The sequence below is a fragment of the Setaria italica genome, chromosome VII (genome assembly GCF_000263155.2).
Source record: "Setaria italica strain Yugu1 chromosome VII, Setaria_italica_v2.0, whole genome shotgun sequence".
Taxonomy (NCBI): Eukaryota; Viridiplantae; Streptophyta; class Magnoliopsida; order Poales; family Poaceae; genus Setaria; species Setaria italica.
The window spans coordinates 7,805,181-7,810,978 of NC_028456.1; the positions used below are offsets into that span (position 1 = coordinate 7,805,181).

Sequence of the window (5,798 nt, forward strand, 5' to 3'; positions counted from 1 at the left end):
TAACAAATTATTACACTATCACTTCACTACTGATAGACTTTATAGGTAACAGTAGCGTTGGCGTGTTTCGGTGCCTTCTGGGCCAGCGTGCGCGATCCAGCGGGGTGCGGCACTAGGGCTGGACGTGCTGGGCTGCTGGCTGACCTCATTTGTTCACGGACATCTCCCACGCCACGATTTATCAATACTATAAAGAATCCAGCGAATTGATGTTAATTCTCACCTAGAGTAAGGTCCCACCGTCCAAATGTTCCTCTCACGGAAGGTCCACCCATCAGCTCGTCGTCCTGCGTTTTAAATCCCGCCCGCACCCATTTTTTTACGATGCGTCCTTTTTTTTTTCTACCCGCCAGCCCGTGGCAACTGTGTGTAGTGTTTCCTTCTGCCCCTCAAATCACTTCGTTGATTGAAAGCACCAATTCAACGATTATTCCCAAACAATCAGGCAGTGCCTTCCTTCTTTTCTAATCCTGGTCTCCTGTACTTTCCCCTAATCCCCTGCCTCGTGATTCCGCCACCCTCCAGGCGCAGGCGCCGCCGCTGCCCGCGTCCCGACCTCCTCCGGCCCACGCTCGCGCCGCGCCCCCCAGGCATACCTCGATCTGCTACGGGCGCCGTTCGCGGGGGAGGTCCACCTCGAGATCCACCGGGCGCCGTCCGCGAGGGAGACAACCCATCGGACGTCTACGCCGCCGCCGCCGCCGCGTCGTGGTCGTGGCGCTGGAGGACTGGGGATGGCCGTCGCCGCCGCCGCCGCCTCCTGTCCACCAATCATGCATCCGTCAATCGTGCGATCCCCGGGCTTCGCCACCGTCACCGTCGGCGTGGCGCCCGAGCAGGCCAACGGCCTGGCGCTCTGCCGCGGCGACACGAACGCGTCCACCTGCGCCGCCTGCGTCGCGGCGGCGTTCCGGGAAGCAAAGCAGACCTGCCCCTTCGACAAGGGCACCAACATCCTCCGGGACGCCTGCAACCTCCAATTCGCCGGCAGGCAGTTCCTTGATTTTCTCAGACCGGACCAGTGGATCGTCCAGGAGCTGGTGTAATGTGTTATCGGCTCCGGAAAAATTCCTACTTTTCTGCATCGATTTCTCCCAGATTGAGAGGCGCTTCTTACAAATTTGTGAACTTTTTGCCAGTCCTGGTATCGACACGGCCGTGGCGAGCGTCAATGCCTTGGATGCCTGGTTCTGCACCGCCGTCACTGGGATCTTCACCGCCATGATCAACAGCGCGGTGGCGGCGACCAACTCGACGAGGAAGTACTTCACCACGGCGGAGATGGCCTTCAACCCCAAGATCTACGGGCTGGCGCAGTGCGCGTCGGACCTGACGCCGGACTAGTGTCGGGGTTGCCTTGGGTACATCCAGTCGGAAATCATGGCGCGGCACATGGACGGCCGGCCCCAGAGCAACGTAGGTGCGCTGGTGTGGTGTTTGCTGAGGTACAGCGTGCTGTCGCCGGTCTACGAGGCTCGGGTGATGCTGCAGCTTGCCGCACCGCCGGAACCACCATCAGCGGCCACGCCTTCACCTGCTACTCCAGAATCTGGAGCAGGTGGTAGTACACTCAATTCTTGTTTTCCTCTAAATAAAGCAACAATTCTTTCATTTATCATTTCGAAATAGGTCCTTTTAACTCTCAAATGCTGTCAAAATTTACCGAACTGTACAATCCTGAGTTCCTCACAATTTACCGAACACTTCAAGGATGTACTGCTTGAAATTCATGTTTGGGTGTATGCAGGGAGGAAAGAGATTACAGCTGGAGTCTCGGTGGGCATCGCCAGTTTTGTTGTGTTTATGTTGATTCTTTCAGTCTTTTTCTTCCTTCGCTTTAGGCGAATGATTAAGGCGACAAAGAAGGATCATCATGAGTAGCAATCTGGTCACGATCCTGATTTGATTTTTTTTTTCTTTCCTTACACAATTCTTTTCATATGGCACCAGCACCGAAGAAAATAGGGAACCCGCAATGCACGGTCTTTGATTTGATATCGTTGCAAGAGGCGACTGAACACTTCTCGGAAAAGAATAAGCTTGGAGAAGGTGGTTTCGGTACTGTATACAAGGTAAGAATTGAGAGAGGACTCAACGGGAAAACAGATACGGTGCATCGTGCCTTCTGAAGGATAATTTGTTTCGATGGTAGGGGATACTCTCTGATGGTGAAGATATAGCAGTCAAGACACTTTTAGGAAGAACCCGGCATGCATTGCATCAGCTACACAATGAGATCCAGGTACTGGCAAAGCTTCAGCACAAGAACCTTGTTAGATTACTGGGTTATTGCTTGCATCAGAATGATACACTGCTCGTATATGAATACATCAAGAACAGGAGCCTCGACAGCATTCTATTCAGTACTTTCCTCTCCATTCACTCTCCAATGTATACTCTTGAGTGGCCTAGGTACTTCGTCAGACCATTGCTGTCGTGGAATTTTGGCACAAAACAGTGGCGGCTTCAAACAGGTTAGCTTTTATCCATCATTGCTTCAATGGTTAAATCGACCTGATAGTGTGAACTAGCAAACAAAATGCGGCTTGATGCTTACTCATGGCATGAAACTTTCTATTCTTATCAATAGGCTTAACATCCTCCTGACGTGCCTTATGGATGATACTCAAAAAGATTTGTAGGTAACTATCTGTTTTTTTGGGTGTTTTAAACATGTGGGAGGAAAGAGCGTGTCCTGATTCAATCAATGGATTAATTTTGACATCAGTCTGATTGCTGCCTAGGCGACGCCTTTAAAACCATGGTTTAAGTTTCCTCTTATGTAGAACAATTGTAATAATCTGTGCTGGTACAAAATTTGGACATATCAATCTTCAATGAAAAAAATCATGAACCTTTCCTTTACGTTGCAGAAGCTCAGCGTTGACAAGGAGATCTTCGTGGGTGACCTTAAGAAGGGCGAGGTCACCAAAGGTCTGTCCTTTTGTGTCGTTCTTTGACGGATCGGTATTCTGAAAGATTTGATTCTGATGTGTAGGTCTGTACCAGGGGAAGCCGGATGCTACCATCTCCTTCAGTGACAACGATTTCCTTGTAATTGCCAGCGGCAAGACGAACCCACAGATTGCGTTTATCCGGTTAGGGGAACAAAAAACATGCCATTGCTTTTTCATTCAAGTTCAGGATATTTGGGAATTGGGAGCTTTTTGCTGATGAGTTCTGTTGCTGTGCAGAGGAGCTATTAAGATCAAGGGGAGCATCAGCGCCGCGCAGAAGTTCACCCCTGACATATTGTATTATTTAGTCACGGTTGGATAATAAGGTTTGCAGGCTTCAACCACTGTGTACCTGATAGGATGAGTGGTATTGAACAACACACAATCATCTGACCTTTATCAGTGGAATTTGGATAATGACTTGGTTAATCTATCAGTTAAACAGTACTACACATTTTTAAGCTATTCTGTATATGTGCTGTTTTTTTCTCTGCATTATTCTTCTTTAGCTAATTTTTTTCTTTTTTTTCTCCGCTCTTGAACTGCCAACAGCACACGACGACGAGGGTGCCGAAGTCGGCTGCAGTGCGTGAAACCATGGAGCTCAGCAGCTTGGGTCCAAGGAGGGCGATCTTCTCTGTGTGGATCCATGGAGGGCGATCTTCTCTGCGTGGATCTTCTCCACCAACGGTTAAATACGGTCAATAAAGTGTGCCTTATTAGAGTTAAATTTGTGTTCTTTTATGATGTCATCAAAGAGCTAATGAGAGCACCACTGCTTCTGCTTTGTTGTTCAGGCTGACAGGAACGCTCAAGGTTATATATCCTACTACAGATAACAAGGTTTTATGGACATAATGCATCTTTACAGTGTCTATGTATTATAGCGTCCCCATCAGAAGGCAGGAAGCACTTTTGCTGCTGTAATTCAACTGGTTCTGGGCCATTTCTTCATTTCCCCACATATCAATAATTCTAACCATGCTCCTATTAGCTTATGCAAGCACCTTAAATCAGGGACCGGCAATATACTGCCTACCTCTATTTTGTTTTTTCTAAACATTGGTGATCTTTGGTCTCTTAGACAACAATTGCCTTGCCTACATGAGATGCTACTGTTATGTACTACATTTTGTGTATGTGTGATACTATAGTCAATTGTGCCTTGCAAATCAACACATAAAGTCTTTCAAATCTGAATAATTAGTTTCGCAGCCAAATTTATGGTTACAAACTATTTCATAGATTTGCCTGGACCTTTAAAAAGCTACACTCAAATACAACCATTAAGGCATACTATCTACACTAATGCACTAATCCTTGTCATTTGAGTTCTTCATCTGGTGTTACTTGCTGCATCTTGTCATTTGACTGAGTAAATTTTTGTATTTCGGACCACGATTTGATGCTCAGATAATGCTGCTGATGCAGGATGCACACGGGTTTTATAGGTCACTGCTGCTGCTGCTGCTGCTGGGTTCATGTTCTTGTCTTTAGTGCTTCTTTGTTTTTTCTGCTATCTCCGGTGGTAGGTGATATCTTTACTAGCCTTGCAAAATGGCAATACTGCTTTGTGTGCCCAAGAGCGCCTGAAGATAAATTTCTATTTTTTAATTTTTGTCACACTAGTCAATTTTTAATTTCTTCCAGTACTATGATGGTTCCTATGTTACAAATACATGTTCATTGGGTCACATTAGTGCAATGGTTTCCTTGCTTGATGCATATCAATTGCACTAATAAGGAGGGATAGGTATTTCTGAGCATATTTATTTCTTGTTAACTTACCAAAGATTTATTTAATTTTCCTTAGCATTAGATATTTATATTAAAGGGAGCACCTATCAAACAATGGTTGATGGCCGCTTGGCAAGGTTAGAAACTGATTTCGTTCCTTTTTTATATTTTGCTCTCAATATGAATTAGCAATTGCTTTTTGGATTAGCAGCAATGTGCATCTTTGAATATGATGGCTCATTCTTTTTTGATTGTGCAGATGTTTTATTATGGGCTGGGTGGTTTGTAAAGATTTCTGAATCTTGTTTGAGGAAGAAGGCAGAAGCTTTACCTCTATATGGATGTGTGTTTCTAAATTTAGCTGTTTTGTTTTGGTATGCTTATTGGGATGGGGACATTATTCAGCCTATGCATCTTTTTCAAAGTACATGTTCAATCTGGACATATGAACTATTGTAATGAGCATTGAGTTGAGTTGTCGATGAGGCAAAGAATCAAATTGGAACAATATTCGAAATATTCCCTAGACATTTGAATAGAGCATGAATTACTTCCAAACACATTTTCTTTTGGATATATGTGTTCATTCAAGGTAGCAACGCTTAATTTCCTTGTATTAATATTTGTCTGCCATCAACCGAACCAGAACCACAAGGTAATTAAGCCAAATCGACCTGACCTTTCTTGCAGTAATTAGAATGATGTCATTATAGTTTCAGCTAATTCGTAGTACGTAGGAGACTCCTCAGTTTTGTTTGCGGCGACTTAAAGCCCCAGGGCAGTAATGTTACCTGTGATCGGTGAATTGAAAATATAACATTGTGTTGCTTCAAAATTGGGTTTCCAGTTGCTTTTGTTTATCGTTTTATTCTTTTTTTCAAAATTTTCTAACTTAAGTTCTTTTAAAACACAAATGGGAGAGTAAAGTGGTAGCACGGTTACAATTTACAAACGGTAGAAAAAAATCTGAGCCCTTGCTCTGGATTAGCTGGTTGGGGAAGGAGGATCTGTCTGGAATTCTAGGTGATTGGGGGAAGGAAGATGTGCAGTACTGGAAAGCATTGATTGACACAAATTCATCTGAACTCCTTTTTTGTTACACGA

General features: G+C 44.9%; 1 pseudogene; it reads left to right on the plus strand.

The window, feature by feature from the left end:
* The first annotated feature begins 341 nt into the window (after positions 1–341).
* On the plus strand, positions 342–5,254 carry LOC105913531 (annotated as a pseudogene).
* Positions 5,255–5,798: the final 544 nt, after the last annotated feature.